This window comes from Heptranchias perlo, unplaced genomic scaffold, assembly GCF_035084215.1.
Source record: "Heptranchias perlo isolate sHepPer1 unplaced genomic scaffold, sHepPer1.hap1 HAP1_SCAFFOLD_282, whole genome shotgun sequence".
In the NCBI taxonomy this organism is placed as follows: domain Eukaryota; kingdom Metazoa; phylum Chordata; class Chondrichthyes; order Hexanchiformes; family Hexanchidae; genus Heptranchias; species Heptranchias perlo.
Window position 1 is genome coordinate 204,723 of NW_027139294.1, and position 19,994 is coordinate 224,716.

The following is a 19,994-nucleotide window of genomic DNA, read 5'->3' on the forward strand; positions in this document are numbered from 1 at the left end:
ACTGTGTTATTTCCTCCAATAATCCCTGCTGTCTGTCCTGAATTAATCCATTTTATCCCTACACTGTGTTATTTCCTCCAATATTCCCTGCTGTCTGTCCTGAATTAATCCATTTTATCCCTACACTGTGTTATTTCCTCCAATATTCCCTGCTGTCTGTCCTGAATTAATCCATTTTATCCCTACACTGTGTTATTTCCTCCAATAATCCCTGCTGTCTGTCCTGAATTAATCCATTTTATCCCTACACTGTGTTATTTCCTCCAATATTCCCTGCTGTCTGTCCTGAATTAATCCATTTTATCCCTACACTGTGTTATTTCCTCCAATAATCCCTGCTGTCTGTCCTGAATTAATCCATTTTATCCCTACACTGTGTTATTTCCTCCAATATTCCCTGCTGTCTGTCCTGAATTAATCCATTTTATCCCTACACTGTGTTATTTCCTCCAATATTCCCTGCTGTCTGTCCTGAATTAATCCATTTTATCCCTACACTGTGTTATTTCCTCCAATAATCCCTGCTGTCTGTCCTGAATTAATCCATTTTATCCCTACACTGTGTTATTTCCTCCAATAATCCCTGCTGTCTGTCCTGAATTAATCCATTTTATCCCTACACTGTGTTATTCCCTCCAATAATCCCTGCTGTCTGTCCTGAATTAATCCATTTTATCCCTACACTGTGTTATTCCCTCCAATATTCCCTGCTGTCTGTCCTGAATTAATCCATTTTATCCCAACACTGTGTTATTCCCTCCAATATTCCCTGCTGTCTGTCCTGAATTAATCCATTTTATCCCTACACTGTGTTATTCCCTCCAATATTCCCTGCTGTCTGTCCTGAATTAATCCATTTTATCCCTACACTGTGTTATTCCCTCCAATATTCCCTCCTCTTTGTCCTTTATTCAAGTCCAGTTTTTTCCCTCGAGTTTGACATCAATCAGGTTCAAAAATGATGCAGAGTTTCAGCCAATGAGGGAGATCCGGGCTCAGCCCCGCCCACTCGGTGCCGCAAGTCCCGCCCCTCACCCACTCCCATTGGTTGGAGGACCAACCGCCCGCTCGGTCCTCCAGCCCCTCTCCGCTCTTCCTATTGGTCCGGAGCTCCCGTCAATCACCCGGGCAGTGTGAGCTGAGCATGCGCGGCGGGCGGGGAGTGAGGCCGAGATCGTGTCGGCAACAGGTGAGAGATGGGCGGGGGGAGCGGGTTAATAAACCCCGGGGGAGGGGGCGGGGGCTTCACAAACCCCGAGTGCGGCCCCGGGCCCGAATATCAAACAGTGAACATTCTCCTCTCTCTCTCTACACTCCGGGGGCTCCGGTTTAGATCAGACCCGAAACTCAACACACGGCCCGCGGCCTCCGAGCATGCGCAGTGTCAGCGTCAAACCTCGTGACTCATCGAATCAGGGAGCGTCTGTGAATGAAGGAGAAATGGTGATCGGTCAGGGAGCGTCTGTAAATAAAGGAGAAATGGTGATCGGTCAGGGTACGTCTGTAAATGCAGGAGAAATGGTGATCGGTCAGGGAGCGTCTGTAAATGAAGGAGAAATGAGGATCGATCAGGGAGAGTCTGTAAATGAAGGAGAAATGGTGATCGGTCAGGGGACGTCTGTAAATGCAGGAGAAATGGTGATCGGTCAGGGAGCGTCTGTAAATGAAGGAGAAATGGTGATCTCCATATCTTCAGTCATCCAGGGAGCTCTAGCTTTGGATGCTGTTCCTTTCCTCCTCGTGGGAATCTGTCTACTCTGTCCCCAAACCAACTTCTCCTTGAAGGCCTCCCACTGTTCAATTTCTGTTCTGCCTGCCAATTTTTGATGCTAATTAACCTGGACAAGATCCCTTTTTAACTCATGAAATTAGCCCTCCTCCAGTTAAGAATTTTCATATTTGACTTTACCCAGTCCTTTTCCACAACTATTCGAAACCGAATGAGATTATGATCACTGCTGCCCCACTGAAACATGGTCCACCTGCCCCACTTCATTCTCCACACCGAGCCCACTGCTGTACTCACACTCTCTGACACTCACTCTCTCACACTCACTCTCTCACACTCACTCTCTCACACTCCTCTCACCCTTTCACTCATGGTTTAGGGCCACTGAAAGATGATGCGATGGATTTGGATTTCAGCACAGGGAGGAGGGAGAGTGTGTGGGACGGTGATTTACAGCTTTGAGGAATGAGAGAGGAAATAATGTTCCATAGAAAGTAGTGTTATCTGATCTGAATTTCTATCCTGTACTTACAGTGATAACTTTTATAAACTCCTTTTACAGGGGAGGATTTACAGAGGGAAACTCAAACTAAAGATCACGTCAAGATCTGACAGAGTCACTCGATTCATCAGGACCTGAATATCATCGGCCTTTGAATGTGGAAGGAGAAATGTTTGTCTGTTCTGTCTGTGGGAGAAGATTTCAAACATCAGTGTGAGTGGAAAAGCACCGAGACACACACACCCGAGTGAGAGTGTTCCAGTGCACTGACTGTGGAAAGAGCTTTAACCAGTTACACAGCCAGAAAAAACATCGCACCGTTCACAGCGGGGAGAAACCGTACACGTGTTCTGTGTGTGGACGAGGCTTCAACTGATCGTCCAACCTGGAGAGACACAAGGACACCCGGACCACGGAGAAACCGTGGAAATGTGGGGACTGTGGGAAGGGATTCAATTACCCTTCAGAGCTGGAAACTCATCGACGCCGTCACACTGGGGAGAGGCCGTTCACCTGCTCCATGTGTGGGAAGGGATTCGCTCAGTCATCCGGCCTCCTGACACACCAGCGAGTTCACACTGGGGAGAGACCTTTTAAATGTTCTGACTGTGAGAAGAGGTTTAACTGCAAAAGGAATCTGTTGGAACACCAACGTACCCACACTGGGGAGAGGCCGTTCTCCTGCTCCACGTGTGGGAAGGGATTCACTCAGTTATCCAACCTGCTGACACACCAGCGAGTTCACACTGGGGAGAGACCTTTTAAATGTTCTGACTGTGAGAAGAGGTTTAACTGCAAAAGGAATCTGTTGGAACACCAACGTACCCACACTGGGGAGAGGCCGTTCTCCTGCTCCACGTGTGGGAAGGGATTCACTCAGTTATCCAACCTGCTGACACACCAGCGAGTTCACACTGGGGAGAGACCTTTTAAATGTTCTGACTGTGAGAAGAGCTTTAAAAGCAAAATTGAACTGCTGAAACACCAACGCATTCACACTGGGGAGAGGCCGTTCACCTGCTCCGTGTGTGGGAAGGGATTCACTCAGTCATCACACTTTCTGTCACACCAGCGAGTTCACACTGGGGAGAGGCCGTTCACCTGCTCCGTGTGTGGGAAGGGATTCACTCAGTCATCACACTTTCTGTCACACCAGCGAGTTCACACTGGGGAGAGGCCGTTCACCTGCTCCGTGTGTGGGAAGGGATTCGCTCATTCATCGAACCTGCTGAAACACCAGCGAGTTCACACTGGGGAGAGGCCGTTCACCTGCTCCGTGTGTGGGAAGGGATTCGCTCATTCATCACACTTTCTGTCACACCAGCGAGTTCACACTGGGGAGAGGCCGTTCACCTGCTCCGTGTGTGGGAAGGGATTCGCTCATTCATCGAACCTGCTGAAACACCAGCGAGTTCACATTGGGGAGAGGTCGTTCACCTGCTCCGTGTGTGGGAAGGGATTCGCTCATTCATCACACTTTCTGTCACACCAGCGAGTTCACACTGGGGAGAGGCCGTTCACCTGCTCCATGTATGGGATGGGATTCGCTCATTCATCGAACCTGCTGAAACACCAGCGAGTTCACACTGGGGAGAGGCCGTTCACCTGCTCCGTGTGTGGGAAGGAATTCGCTCATTCATCACACTTTCTGTCACACCAGCGAGTTCACACTGGGGAGAGGCCGTTCACCTGCTCCGTGTGTGGGAAGGGATTCGCTCATTCATCACACTTTCTGTCACACCAGCGAGTTCACACTGGGGAGAGGCCGTTCACCTGCTCCATGTGTGGGAAGGGATTCGCTCATTCATCGAACCTGCTGAAACACCAGCGAGTTCACACTGGGGAGAGGCCGTTCACCTGCTCCGTGTGTGGGAAGGGATTCGCTCATTCATCACACTTTCTGTCACACCAGCGAGTTCACACTGGGGAGAGGCCGTTCACCTGCTCCGTGTGTGGGAAGGGATTCGCTCATTCATCACACTTTCTGTCACACCAGCGAGTTCACACTGGGGAGAGGCCGTTCACCTGCTCCATGTGTGGGAAGGGATTCGCTCATTCATCGAACCTGCTGAAACACCAGCGAGTTCACACTGGGGAGAGGCCGTTCACCTGCTCCGTGCGTGGGAAGGGATTCGCTCATTCATCACACTTTCTGTCACACCAGCGAGTTCACACTGGGGAGAGGCCGTTCTCCTGCTCCGTGTGTGGGAAGGGATTCGCTCATTCATCGGCCCTGCAGAGACACCAGCGACTTCACTCCGATGAGAGACCTTTTAAATGTTCTGACTGTGAGAAGAGGTATAAAAGCGAATTTAATCTGCTGACACACCAACGCACCCACACTGGGGAGGGGCCGTTCACCTGCTCAGTGTGTGGGAAGGGATTCACTCGGTCATCCACCCTGCTGAAACACCACCGAGTTCACACTGAGAGACCTTTAAATGTTCTGAATGTGGGAAGAGATTTAAAATTAGAAACGAACTGCTGAGACATTGACGCACTCACACTGGGGAGAGACTTTTCACCTGCTCCGTGTGTGGGAAGAGATTCACTCGATCATCCCAGTTTCTGAAACATTAACTTGTTGACACCATTGAGTGACCTTTTAATGCAGTGACTGTGAGAAGAGCTTTAAACGCAGAAATGAACTGCTGACACATCAACGCATGCCCATTGGTTGAGAGACTGTTCACCTGCTCAGTGTGTGGGAAGGGATTCACTCAGTCATCACACGTGCTGAGACACCAGCGAGTTCACGAAATGAGCAGGTCCAACGAGCCGGTCTGTAACACAGGCCAATGACTCAGTGCAGCTCGTTACCCAGTCACTGGGCTCCGTTATAGCCTCTCCTGTCAGTAACACACAAAGAGAAATTGTAAATCTGAAACAGAAAGAGATAATGTATAACACTTCATATCAACCACCAGTTTTTCCCTCTTTCCGGCTTTTAAAACAATCTGTTTCACAGTTTGTCAAACCCGAAACAGCCTCTGGGATTTGCTGATTGAGAATTTCAGTGGAAATTGGGACCGTCACTAAGTATCGGAACAAATATCCCCGCTGAGGTTTCGGGATTGTTACTGGTTTATTTATATCAGTGAGTGACCAATTTTAAACTCGGTGAGGGTCTAAACCTAAGGTAAGAGCCTGGGATAGACAAGAGATTCTTCAATGTATCAAGTTAAATTACACTGATTCCACCAACACTGGACATCACATCCCTCAAACATTGTTACCTGTTACTGTATAAAACTGGTGAGGGTGGAAATGGGAAATAACTGCAAAAAACTTCATTGTATCAAAGTTAATTCTGATCATTATTATTATACAAACATTCTCCAGCCGGTCCCTTAAAAAGGACCCAATATCAAACCAGTCCCCAGTCCTTGGGCCTGTGCCGATGTTGTGATTTGCACCCGCTTCTGACTGACTTGGTATCAGACGCACTCCCGTCAACAGTAAACGGATGGAGCCGGATCCATAAGAGAAAAATGAGGACCGACCTCCGCGGTTCTCCCAGAGTGCAGGAGGCGGAGTAACAGCAGCAGACAGAGAGATCTCTCTAAACCAGCCGCTGCCGCCGGAGAGAAGCGAGTCCCGTTCCGAGCCGTGTCTGTCAGGCGCCCGCTGACCCTCTCTTCACTGAAGGGGACCGATTCAGCACCAACTCACACACCCACCATTGGATCATTGAATCACCTTCAACACATGAATTACATCACCACTTAATCCTCTATACACGAGGAAATACAAACCTTGTCCACGCAACTTGCCCTCATAATGTAACCATTTTAGCCCTGGTATCATTCTGGTCTTTCTGCGCTGCACCTCCTGCAAGGCCAATATATCCTTCCTGAGGTCTGGTGCCCAGGACTGAATGCCGTACTCTCAATGTGGCCTCAGCAGAGTTTATAGAATTCTAACATAACTTCCACCCTTTTGAATTCCAGTTCCCTTGAGATAAAGGCCGACATTCCATTAGCCATTTTAATTATTTTTTGCACCTGTCTGCCAACTCTTCGTGATTTCCCGAAGTATCTCTGCTCACCCACAGTTCCTGGCTTCTCACCATTTTGAAAATACTCTGATTTATCTTGCTTCGGGCCAAAGTGGATGGCCTCACACTTCCCCAGATTGAAACTTTGATCAGTCTGGGGCTCTTTTGTATAGAAAAGAGAAGGCTGAGGGTGACCTGATACAGGACTTTAAGATTATGCAAGGGTTTGATCGGTCAGATGTAGATGCAAGGGTTTGATCGGTCAGATGTAGATAAAGTGTTTGTACTTTTGGGAGTGGGGACTTCAAAACTTAGGGCCATGAATATAATAGTCATCAATAAATCCAATCTGGCATTCAAGAGAAACATATTTATCCAGAGAGTCGTTAGAATGTGCAGCTCGCTCCCACAAGGAGTAGTTAAGGCGAATATCATGGATGCATTTACGGTGAAGTGAGATAAACACATGGAGGAGAAAGGAATATTCGGGTTTGCTCATTGGGTTAGATGAAGAGGGGTTGGAGGAGGCTCGTCTGCAGCATAAACACCGGTATAGTCTAGTTGGGCCGAATTGCCTGTTTCTGTGATGTACATTCGATGTAATTCTATGTAAGCTCCATCTGACACAGTTTTACCAACTCACTGAATCTATCAATTTCCCTTTGTAACTTTATGCTCCCATCTACACTACTCACTGTGCCACCAAACTTGGTGTCGTCGACAAACTTGGACATACGGCTCTCTATTCCTTCATCTGCCTCATTTTTCACATAGTAAAAAGGTGATTTGCCGGCACAGATCCCTGGGGGACACCACTAATCAAATCCTGTCAATTTGAGTACACACCCATTAACCCTACTCTCTGTCTCCTACCTCCAAACCAACTCCCTCCCCATGTCAATGGGTTGCTTTGAATTCCACGTGTTCTCATTTCTGTTAACAGTCTCTGATGCTAAACCTTAATGAATGCCTCTGGAAGTCAATACACACATCACACCCATAGACACTCCATCATTTACCACATTAGTCACATTTTCAAAAAGTTCAACTATTTTCGTTAGACTTGACTTACACTTTACAAATCCATGCTGACTCTCTCTGATCAATTCATGTTTATCCAAGTGCTCAGTCATTCTTTCCCTAATAACAGATTCTGGTAACTTCCCCACAGCAGACGCCAGACTAATAGGTCTATATTTTTCTACTTTATCTCTCCTACCCTTCGTATATAATGGAATGACATTGGCAATTTTTCAATCCATGGAACAATTCCTGAATCAAGAGAGTTTTGAACGATCATGACTAAAGCATGTACAATTTCCTCACCTATTCCCCTTAGTCCCCTGGGATGGTCACCATCAGGTCCTGGAGATTTGTCTATCTTTAATTTAATTATTTGCTCCAATACCATTATTTTACTTGCACTGAATCCCCTTGATTTATTTTCCGTTTTCCTCGTGTCTCTGGTACATTACCCTCATGATTTTCTGCGAGTATTTAGCAAGTCTGCCATTTCCTGAATTTCAATTATAATATCACCGCCATCTGTCCTTAAGGGGCCCATATTACTCTTAGTCACCCTTCTTTCTCTTAATATACGTGTAAAAACCTTGAAAGTTGTCCTTAATTTCACTCACAGGTTTTTCTCGTTTTCCCTCTTTGCACCTTTTACGATTTTTTTTAGTTTCAGCACCACAATAAACAACACTTCACTGTGAAATTTGCTCAATTAGTTCTTCAGTGTCAGAGCGAGAATTGTCCATCCCTAATTTATTTAAAGTAACAAACAAACACAAGCACAAATATTCATCCATGTATCAAAGCACTGATGGACACACAAAGATAAACACAGCCTGAAACGCAGTCAGTATCGGGATTCACAGGGAAATGGGCAAGCGAAGTCAACAAAGATCAAACAGTCTGAACTCACAACAGAATGTGACGTGTAGCTGATAGATATTAATGAGAGGAGGTGATAACCCGTACTGTGATTTTGCTCCGTGGCTTAGTTGATTAAAGCACCTGTCTAAATACCAGGAGATTCTGGATTCAAATCTCAGTGGTGCCTTTTTGTAATTCATGGCGTTCAGTGGTTTTGAGAAGCAAAAACACACAGTGCGGTGTTTGTGTTTTGTGCAGGAGCCAACACGGAACTGATCAGGAAGTTTCTTCAAAAATGCGTTTTCATTATACAGTCAGCCCTCTCATAGAATGTGTCCGTGACATGTTCTTGTTTCTGGGCTCGTTGAGGTCGGGGTATAATTCTCGATTCGAGGTTCATACCCTGGAGAAGCCCTAATTTGGAACTAGACTTTTGATCCTTGAACTGCGGTTCAAACTTTTGCAAAGAGGGAAAAGAAGTCCCCAAATCACTCCACCTGAATCTCACGCGGTCTCGGAAGAAGTTCAGTTCAAACAATCAGGACTTTAAAGGCACCTCAATGACCTGCACTTTCATTGAATGAGCTTTGCTTACAATTGCATTCGACCTTGAAACCGCTCTGGGCTTTCATCTCACTGAAGCAGAGTGTGGCCGCTCTGTATCTGTGAGCATGTTGGTGATGAGCTTAGCTTTGATATTGGTCGCTCTCAATTTTCAAGATCTCGCCAAGCTCAGGGAAAAGAAACCGCGAATCGAATTGTCCCTGTAAGTGATGAATTGAAGGGATTGGTGCTCCAAGCAGATCTGGAAAATGCGCAGTGCGGTCGCTCAGGAATTCCAAATCCACCCTCTCACCACTCGGTGATCATATATAAGATGAAGACCGGCTCGTTGGATTTGATTTTCACTCCTGCAAGCTTCAACGATTGATTTTGTAAAAGTAAACTGACAGTAGACAGCAGTTATATTGGTCACTGCAGTCTTAAGGTTTAGCTCAGTGAATTACTAATTTAGCGGATGACATTTCCGCCTTTCTTCGTTGGCGTAATCGGTTGGCGCGAAAGTTTGATGGACCAGGTGACTTATCTATTTTAAGTACAGTTAGCCTTTCTAGTACCTCTTCTTTCTCATTTTTTAGCCCATCCAGTATCTTAACTATATCTTCCTTTATCGAGAATCTGGCAGCATCTTCTTCCTTGGTAAAGAACAATGCGAAGTATTCATTTAGTACCTCAGGCCATGCCCACTGCCTCCATGAGTAGATCTCCTTTATGGTCCCTAATCGTCCCCGCCCCTCCTCTTACTACCCGTTTACTGTTAACATGTCTGTAGAAGACTTTTTAATTCCCTTTTATGTTTTCCACTATTCTTATGCTCTCTCTGTGCCCCTCTTATTTCCTTTTTCACTTCCCCGCTGAACTTTCTATATCCTCTCTGGTTGGCACTTGTGTCATCAACCTGACACCTGTCATACGACACTTTTTCCCACTTCATCTTACTCTCTATCTCTCATATTATCCAGGGAGCTCTGGCTTTAGTTACCCTACCTTTCTACCTTGTTGGAATGTACCTTCTCTGTACCCGAATCATCTTTTTAAAAGGCGCCCACTGTCCAATTATAGTTTTGCCTGACAGTCTTTAATTCCAATTTACCGGGGCCAGATCTGTTCCCATCGCACTGAAATTGACCCTCCTCCAATTGAGTACTTTTACTTTAGAGTGGACAGAGTCCATTTCCACAGCTATTCTAATCCTTATGATACTGATCGCTGCTCCCTAAATGCTCCCCCACTGACACTTGCTCCACTTGGCCCGCCTCATTCCCTTGCACCAAGTCCAGCAATGCCTCCTTCCTCAGTGGGCCAGAAACGTACTGGTCGAGAAAGTTATCCTGAACACATTTCAAAAATTCTTCCCCTTCTTTGCGCCTTATATTATTGTTATCCCAGTCTATATTAGGATAGTTGAAATCACCTGTTATCACCACTCTATGGCTTTTGCACCTCTCTGTAATTTCCCTGCAAATTTGCTCCTCCATATCCGTCCCACCAGCTGGTGGCCTATAGAATACACCCAGGAGTGTAATCGGATCTCTATTGTTCCTTAACTCGAACTCAGTCCCCAGGAGAAATTCCCTCCTTCCTGGGAACTTTGTATTAAGCAGAAGTTAGCAGCAAAAAGTGTTCGTGGTGGGACTGAGAAATGCTTAAACAACCGGCTCCCTGTAAAACAGAGCTCCAAGTGTCGGTTCAAATAAAGTCCTGAACTGACAGAGCGGCGGACAGATGAGGATTGAATTAAATCCCAATTCACTGAATCTAAACAAGGTTTAAATAAATGAACCTGTCAGGAGTGGGATTCCTGAGCTTGTGTGTGAGCTGAAACTGGATCGGTCCCGTTCTGTAAAGACTGAATGGCAGGCGGCTCCCAGACAGGGCTCAGGCCGGGACTGGCAGCTCTCCGCTGGGAACGGCTGGATTGGAGAGCGGGGCTCCTGCGGTGTTGCTGCTGCTGCTTCCGCCTCTTCGAGACCCTGTGGCGGTCGGTACCGATCTCCCTCCTATGGATCCGGCTCCAGGTGGGCGCTGTGGACCTCGTGGCGCAACGGTAGCGCGTCTGACTCCAGATCAGAAGGATGCGTGTTCGAATCACGTCGGGGTCATTGCATTTTCGCAATGTTTCAGTGTCGCTCTGTTTTATCGCGGGGCAGTCTTTCAGGGATGGTCTGTTCACTGTGTGTAAAATAATATTTATCACAGAATGAACACACCACAGAAGGAGGCCATTCAACCCATCAATCCCTTACCTGCCTTTTGTAAGACCAATCCCATTGGTCCCATTCCCCGTCCCTTTCCCCGGGGCCCTGCATTTTCCCCTTCAAGTATTTATCAAATTCCTTTTTGAAAGCCACGATTGAATCTGCTTCCACCGCCCTTTCAGGCAGCACATTCCAGATCATAACCATTCGCTGCGTAAAAAAGATTTTCCTCATGTCGCCTTTGGTTCTTTTGCCAATCACCTCAAATCTGTGTCCTCTGGTTCTCGACACTTCCGCCAATGGGAACAGCTTCTCTTTATTAACTTTATCTGAACCCTTCATGACTTTGAACACTTCTATCAAATCTCCTCTGAACCTTCTCTGCTCTGAGGAGAACAACCCCAGCACGGGGTAAATGCGGTCAATTAGCTCCAATTTATTTATTTGGGCATTAAATAAAACGTGAAAGACTGGCGAGGCGTTGTGTGAACGGAGCTCACTGCTTTAAGACAATAAATCCAATCACTGCGTGGGCGCTGGGTTAAAATCTCACAACTGATAGAATTTCTGACAATGTTCATTTTGACCTGTTCGCAGAAAACCCGATTGTCGTGCGATGGAGCAGAGGATGTGAAAGAAGCTGAAAGTGGAAGTGCAGATATTAGTTTCATCACAGTGACTGGACACGTTTCCACAGGTTCGGGTCTCTCACCTTAAGATTCTTTCCAGCAGAGCGGGACAGGTGATCAGAGTGACCGGGCTCCAGCGGCGCAATCGGTCAGTGCGCGGTCCTTATCTGACAGAACAGGGTCGGGAAATACCGAGGTTGTTAATTCGAGTCTCTCCGAGATCAAACAATCCTTTTGCTTGTGAACATTTCGACCGGAGTTGAAGGTACAATTGGTTTGTTCCAAAATGCATCCACTTATCTGAATTGCCATGTGGTTCCTCCGGACTGCGCTGTTGCAATAGCAGATGAGATGTTCAGTATTACTTGTTTACAGGAGGGAGGCTGCGGTTTTGGAGACACAAACTATGATTTTGATCCATCTACAAATCGTGGGATTTAACTGGAGCTTTAAACCAGCGCCTTCGACCGCTCAGCCAGGATACTTTCCATCCGACACTTCAGGAGCTAGTTTTACAGGAATAGAATTACTGCAAGCAAGAATTCTCCCCCTCAAGCACCAATGCTCACACGGCAGCAGGATGCATGTGTCCAGTTAGAAACCTGTCTGAAGGAACATTCAGTCTGACAGAGCCGGAAGTCCAGCAGATTGACTTTCGGTCTGAGCAGATGATGAGTCTCCTCCTTGAGAGTGTTTCGCCAATCCAGCTCAGAGTGGATTTAGAATCATAAATCCGGGTGTGACTGGAGCCACTTGTGTAAGATGATGTGTCGGGGGCAGTTTCCCGTCCTTGACGGACATTAATGACCCTGTTGCGGTTTTGCTGCAAAATTTCACTTCCCAGCTCCCGATCCCTGAACTAAAATCCAACTCTGGTGGGACTCGAACCCACAACCTTTGAATGTCTCCGCCAACCATTTAAGTAGAAGTCCAACACGCTATCCATTGCGCCACAGAGTCAGTTACGTTCTGAAAGGGGGAGTGGGGATTCTGTGCTGTGGTTGAGGCGGTCAGGCTGCTCCTGTTTCCACCTCTCACATTCCGAGAGCCGGGGCGGCAGTCTGCACCGATCGCCCTCCAATGGATCCGGCTCCAGCCGCTTGTTGTGGGCCTGGTGCAAGAACAGTCGCGTCTGACTCCACATCAGAAGGCTGCGTGTTTTGAACCAGGTTGAAATCACAACATTTTCACTGTGTCTCAGGGTCCTGCCGACTGATTTTAGATCGGGACAGTGTTTTAGTGATGGGATGTTCAGTGTTTGTGCAACAATATCAAAATTAAATTTGACACATTAATAAGCTTTTTGTTCTATTACTTTCTATTTGCACCCTCTCCAGTTTTATGTAGAAACAGTTAACAATGTTTAAGGGATGTGGTGTGCAGTGTTTGTGGAATCAGTGTAATTAAATTTGATACTTTCATCTGTTCCTTCTCCAACCCAGACCCTTATCATTAGATTTGTAGCATCACCCTGTTTAAAATAGGTTACTCAGTGATAGAAATAAATCAGTAACAACCCCGAAACCTCAGCGGGTATATTTGTTCCAATACTTTGTGATGTTCTCGATTTCCATTTAAATTTTCAATCAGCAAATCACAACGGGTGTTTTGGGTTTGACAAACTAATTTAAGTACTTGACTGGTTCCTGGAAATGATCCAGTGGGGATTTCCTTACCGGTACAGATATAGAAATAAATACATTCCATCATTTCACAAATGACAGTTGCATAAATAAATATATCGCGATCTGTAAGATGGAAAAGCAGCTCTTCATGTTCATAAAAAAATTTCCACATTTTATTGTATTAATCCACTTACGTTTCAATGTAGATCATATATTCAGAGCATCCCTCTAAACTTAAAGAATGGTAAAACAATTGCAGATTTTACAAACACATAACACGCTATCGTATAAGTAAGATTAAGGCCTACTTTGTGAAAGTTGTATTCTAATTGTCTTTATGATGTTAAGAAAAATATTTCTAGTTGTACATCCCCAACTTAACGGAGAAACTAAGATGTAAACCGAAAGGATTTTTCAAAAACTATTTGGGGCGATATGATCAGTTCCCCTTCTCCTTTCTTTAATTGTTACCTTTTGTTAATTGTTCATCTTGATCCGTTTGCTTCATTTTTTCCTCAGTCATTGATGGTGAATTTTCTATCCGTTAACGTTCTTAAATATTTGATTTGTTTGTTCCTTTCCTCTTGACTTGTGATTTGTTGACCTCCAGGTTAAAGTGTGAAACAGAAATGTGTTTATATTCAGGCGTGACTCTGAAGTGTGAGACCGAGAGGTGATGCCGGATGTGTGACCGAGAGAACAACTGCTGGAGGCGGAACTGTCCGTGACCTAACATACCCCCTGTGGCATTGCTCATGGTGGGTCGGATGACAATGTTTTATATTGACTGAACGGCTATGTATATAACACACAACGGATTTTACTGCTGCTTTAACTCCACAAAGTATAATCACCATAAATGCCCAAAGTCTCAGATCAGTTAGAATTGAATTGCTGTTGGTGAGGGGAGTTTGTACATTGGAAGGAGTTTATCCATTTTCAGCTCCAGGTAAACCTGCAAACCTCCCTCACCTGTAGGTTACGTCACCATGAGGTTTCCACCTTGCTTTGCGCTTCTGGACTTCTGAAATGTGATTGAACCTGACCAAAAGTTTCCTATAATTAGTGAGGAAGGAAGGTATCAGTGTAAATGGGAGATATAAACGTGGATATTTCACTGGGTACCATGAGAACCAGATACACTGCTCATTCCAGTTATTGGTCCAGCAGGAAACAGAAATCATTCTCTTCAACTGTACTCGCCCGAAGGAAAAGGAAAGAAACAAAACTACTCAGTTCTTTTTTTTTAGCTTCTTCTGCTGGTTTACGTTCACTCACCGAGAAAGTGAGAGAGAGACTGAGAGATTGGATTGGCTGTTTCACTTAATAATCTATTATACTTTGTACTTATTGTTAGAGACGGTTCCATCCCAACAATCCTGTGCCTGACCTTCTCATTGATACTAAGATGTGTTCAAAATGAGTTTCAACCAATTTTACTAAAGCTGAACAGCGAAAACTGCTCTGAAACGAGCTTCGCTTCGCAACTCTTCATGGAGATTCGGTTGCTGGTTGTAAGTAAAGAAGTTTGTACAATCAGCCCTCTGGAGCAATATCCTCAAAAGGTGTTTCGGACACATTGTATGAGAGGTCCGCCTGTACAATGCAGGAACACTTACATACTGCAGATCTGGAATCCTTTCCTTGTTGGCTCCGGAACTAATACAAATACCGCTCTGTGTTATTTTGTTGCTTAATTCACAAATTGGGTAAATATCACAGAGGAGGCTGAAGACAAAAAAGGCCCCGACCAAACGGGCACTTTGAGCAGCTCAGCCACGGGGCCAAATCAAACTGCAACTTCACCACCTCCTCTCACTGATACCTGTCAGATACCCGCCACTGTCTGGTGGAGTTTGAGGCCGTTTGGCACATTTCTATATCTCTTGTCTATTTCGCTGTGTTTGCCGACACTGTCTGCATCTCTCGCTGTGTTTCTCTCTCTGTGTCAATCTGTGGGTTGATTCTGAATGAAAAATGAAATAAAACACATTAGTCATCAGCTGGGCCAGTGGCGCAATGGATAACGCGTCTGACTACGAATCAGAAGATTGTAGGTTCGACTCCTACCTGGCTCGGATTTAAGCAATTTTCACTCTGACACTGGGGAACTGAGAATCAAATTTCATAATAAAATATTGTTTATGGTGAATCAGCGAAGAAAACATTCCATTTTCAATGATTTCGGTTCAGTTATGTATAGAATGAAACTGTGACCACAACGTGTTTCCAACACGCCGCCTTTTAAGTTGATGTCCGGCTCGCTAACATTACAGCACGAGGTGTGGGCACCGCACTGATAACCTTCAGGTTTATCCGGGCCTTTCAGACACTTCGTGGGACACAAGAGCTTTCCAATCCCCGCCAGCTCCTGGACACCGAGACTTCCGTTCGAAGCAGCATTCACCACCAGGACCGCTATTCCGCTCCCTTTGCCGGTCTGCATAAAATCCGATGCTAAAATTACAAAGTTGGACGGACAGTATCTGGAAAACAGTTCAACTTTCAGTGTTCAGACTTTGGTGAGAGCTGTGAACAGGACTTTGGGTAAATATAAATTGGGTGTGGATTCGGAGTGAGCTGTTCTGTTATAAACTGTGGATGTGTATATATGAATGTGATGTTTATATATGAACTGTGGGTGTGTATATATGAATGTGATGTTGATATATGAACTGTGGGTGTGTATATATGAGTGTGATGTTTATATATGAACTGTGGGTGTGTATATATGAGTGCGATGTTTATATATGAACTGTGGGTGTGTATATATGAGTGTGATGTTTCTATATGAACTGTGGGTGTGTATATATGAGTGCGATGTTTCTATATGAACTGTGGGTGTGTATATATGAGTGTGATGTTTATATATGAACTGTGGGTGTGTATATATGAGTGTGATGTTTATATATGAACTGTGGGTGTGTATATATGAGTGCGATGTTTATACATGAAGTGCGGATTGACCGGGAGGGGTAATTCCTCCTGGGGTTATATTTTCTTCCAACATAAGGACACAAAGTTCAATTTGCAGTGGGGCGGTAATCGCTCAGTTGGGAGGGCGTTGGACTAAAGATCTAAAAATCTCGGGTTTCACAAGTTTGAGTTATTTAGTTTCTGCCTCTTTGAATCCCGGAATCATAGAATGGTGACAGCACGGAAGGAGGCCATTCGACACGTCGAGTCCGTGCCGGCCCTCTGCAAGAGCAATCCAGCTTGTCACACCGCCCCCCCACTCCCCCAGTTTACCCGTAGCCCTGCATTTTTTTCCCTTCAAGTACTTATCCAATTCTCTTTTGAAAGCCACGATTGAATCTGCCTACAGCACTCACTTAGGCAGTGAATTCCAGATCTTAACCACTCGCTGTGTAAAAGCGTTTTTCCTCATGTTGACTTTGATTCTTTTGCAATCTCCATAAATCTTTGTCCTCTGGTTCTTGACCCTTCCGCCCATGGGAGCAGTTTCTCTCGATCCACTCTGTCTAGAATCTTCATCTTTTTAAAAACATCGACGAAATATCCTCTCAACATTCTCTGCTCTCAGGAGAACAACCCCAGCTTCTCCAGTCTATCCACGTAACTGAAGTCCTTCATTCCTGGAACCTTTCTAATAAATCTGTTCTGCACCTTCTCAAAGGCCTTCACATCCTTCCTAAAGTGCGGTGCCAAGAACTGGACACAATACTGCAGTTGTGGCCGAACCAGTGTTTTATAAAGGTTCATCATAACTTCCTTCCTTATGTACTCTATGCCTCTATTTGTAAAGCCCGCGATCCTGTATGCTTCTTTAACCGCTTTCTCAATCTGCCCGGCCATCTTTAAAGATTTGTTCACATGAACCCCCAGATTTCTCGGTTCCTGCAGCTCCTTTCGAATTGTGCCCTTCAGTTTATTTCTCCTCTCCTCGTTCTTCCACCAAAATGTATCGCTTCGCACTTCTTTGCGTTAAATTTCATCTGCCATGTTTCTGCCCATTCCACCAACCTGTCTTTGTCCTGTCACTCTCCTCCTCACTGTTGTTGGACTGGAAAAATACGCTTGTGAACACAGATCCAAAACCTCCAGCGTCCTCTCACCAAACGTGATATATATATAATAAAGAATGATTAGCCACTCCTATCCTCACAAAAATTCGATAGTTAAATCGCACATGTCGCATTTAGGTAGCAGCAAAGCATGATGGGATACTTGACCATTATGGGAGCAGTTCGTAACCCACACTGTAAGAGCTGACAAAGGCAGGTTTGTTGGATTTATGGCCACCCCCTCGATTATCTCCAGAGCACACTAAGGAATGTTTACTCAAGGACATTGTTTATCCTAACTAACTCACTTGGGATGATTAAGGGAGAAGCGGTGGATATCTCCAAGGTCACCCCAGCACAAAAGGGAGTGAGGGATGAGCTGGTCAGGACTTGTGAAGACCCCCGCCCAGTCTCAATGTTTGGGACTTATGTGTTTACTGATAAGGGTCCTCCTCAGGAATGTGAGATGTTTAATGTCATGGGACGATCCAAGGTAGCACCTGACAAGTGAGTGGCAGACTATACCACCCAATGAAACCCACTGTAGTTACGTAAACATGTCCCCTCACCTTTCACAGCAGGTGGGTGTTGCTTATTGAAAGGTATAAACATGCTTGTAGTGCTGATGTTCCTTTGAGAGTTAGTCACGAGCTTGAGGAAGCTGACCACTCTCCCTTTGTGCACAAATTTTTCTAATAAACTTTAACTTTGTCAGCAGTTCAGTCTCCGTCTGGTTTTGCTCCAAAAATTCGAGTCTAACAGTTGGTGTCAGAAGTGGGATACTGCGCTGCAGGTCGGCTAACGGATCCTGTATTGGAGGGTACGTGGTATAGTGAAACAGGATAGCCCTGTACTCCAGATGGGGGGTGCCCCTGCATAAAGCCCTCGAGGGTGAGGCCGGTCGCCTATGGTAGGGGCTCGGCTCATCATTGGAGACAGGATTGGCAGTGGCACTTGCCGCAGTATTAAAATTATCCACGTAGTAAAATTCCTCACGGAGACCACGGATTGACGGAATTGACTAGACCTGTAGGTTTATAAGATATAGTGTAAGTGTTTGTTTGCTTAGAGTATAAGTTTATGCCGTTATTCCGATACAGTATAAGGTTGGATTTTGAGAGTCACGTGGTGATCGACACGGACAAGGGTGGTGGTTTATCTCAAACACCGAGCCTGAGCCTGAATTAAGAGGACCAAGTCCCACGTGACGGTCAGGATCAATTGGCGAAGGGAACGACAACCACCACAGGATCGTGATCCGGGGACCAGTGAGTGTGTATAAATTAGACTATAAGATGATACGTTTGTGCCGATTAAAGTATAAGATTAGAGTAAAATAAATTAAAGTATAAGGTAGAGCATAAGGATATACGTAATGATTGACATCAGTAACGAGGGGAAACCCCTTCCTCCGGACGTCCCGGCTCTGCCCACCAGTGTCTCTGTTGTAAAACGAGTCCAAGAGGCTAATTTAAAATATCAAAGTGAAATGATCAGGAACGGATGGAAGGAAACGAGTCCAGTAGTCGATCAAATAGAGTGGTGGGCGGGACACAAGGCTGCTAAACAAATTAATTATGGTACCGTTCTGCTCGCTAGTTGGGCAGATCAGACAGGATATTTAATCGTGGACAAATGGGGGAGACCGTCTTCTCTCCAGGACTTTTTGAGACCTGTACAAGAGGCTAAAGTTCGAGTTTGCAGCCTTTTGGATCTGGAAGTGCCAGCAACGGAGGAGTTAGACGATTTACAGGAATGTGGGGGGAATGGTTAAGGCAATGGAGGCTCTGCAGCACAAAACGCCGCAGCCTGAGTGCCTCCCGAATACAACCGTATCTGCCCTTCGGCACCGGTACAACCTGGAAATGGGGAGCCGAAGTCCATGGCCCCTGTCCGAGTAAATCCAAACCCAGCCGGAGGGGCGGCAAATGGGGAAATGGGAGGCAGGGGCACATTGGGGGGAATCTCAGCCTTTAACACCACAGGAGAGATCCAGCCTGATCCTTCTCATTCCCGACCTGAAGTGATATAATCCCATTGTCGACGTATGGGCAAAGATACAAAGCGCCGCCCGACATTTTAACCTGTCCATAAAGGACATAAAAGATATCATTGAGGTTAAGTGCCTCTCTGCTGTCTTTGGGGCGTTGCCCCCTTGGGATTTGCAGGTCCCAGCCACTATGGTCGAGTATGACACCCAATTTGAAGCTCTAAAGACCTGGGTTCAAGATGGATTGGGTAACGGCACTGCCACCTGGACAGAACTCACGGCCCCACGACAAAACCCTGGGGAAGACCCCAGTGCGGATATTGACCGGGTAATTGAACGGTATGAACATTGGGGACAGACCAACGGCATCCCCGCCAAACACAACGATCCAAGATTTATAGATAGCTTAATTCGGGGACTGGATAAACTATACCAAACAGCGCTTAGGATGGGGGCCAGTCCACAGGCCACTGAGGCAGGGCTTCGGGAATGGACTAGTCGGCTTTTCGGGTTCTATCTGACAGACACCCACACTCACCGCCAGGGCCACACCCTATCCGTCCTGCCGTGGATCCTGCACCACACTAGCCCAAAAATTAAAACAGAACCGGTAGCAGTAGCCCGAGAGGATCGTGCCTGCTCTAATTGCCAGGAAACAGGCCATTTATATCGAGACTGCCCCGTGTGAAGGAAACCATGAACCAATTGTGGGCGCCCGGGGCATAGCCAAGCCACGTGTTACGGAAAGGGGGGGGGGGGAAGGGAAGGACAGGGGCCCCGGGGATCCACTCAGGGGTCGCAAAGACCAACAAAGGGAGGGGTTAATTCAACCGTGAATTGGAGGGACTGCGAGCTCT

The 19,994-nt window shown here is 46.0% G+C and overlaps 1 long non-coding RNA gene and 3 other non-coding genes across 4 annotated transcripts in view; 3 read left to right on the forward strand and 1 right to left on the reverse strand.

Annotated features, from left to right (window-relative positions):
- LOC137310834 (uncharacterized) overlaps nucleotides 1–19,994 on the forward strand; it is a 227,062-nt gene that overhangs the window by 150,872 nt on the left and 56,196 nt on the right. The window lies entirely within an intron of this gene.
- Nucleotides 10,701–10,772, forward strand: trnaw-cca (transfer RNA tryptophan (anticodon CCA)). The gene has a single exon. It is a non-coding gene; the product is annotated as a tRNA-Trp (tRNA).
- trnar-ucu (transfer RNA arginine (anticodon UCU)) lies at nucleotides 12,365–12,457 on the reverse strand. The gene is made up of 2 exons: nucleotides 12,421–12,457; nucleotides 12,365–12,400 (listed from the first exon to the last, which is right to left on the reverse strand). It is a non-coding gene; the product is annotated as a tRNA-Arg (tRNA).
- Nucleotides 15,128–15,200, forward strand: trnar-acg (transfer RNA arginine (anticodon ACG)). The gene has a single exon. It is a non-coding gene; the product is annotated as a tRNA-Arg (tRNA).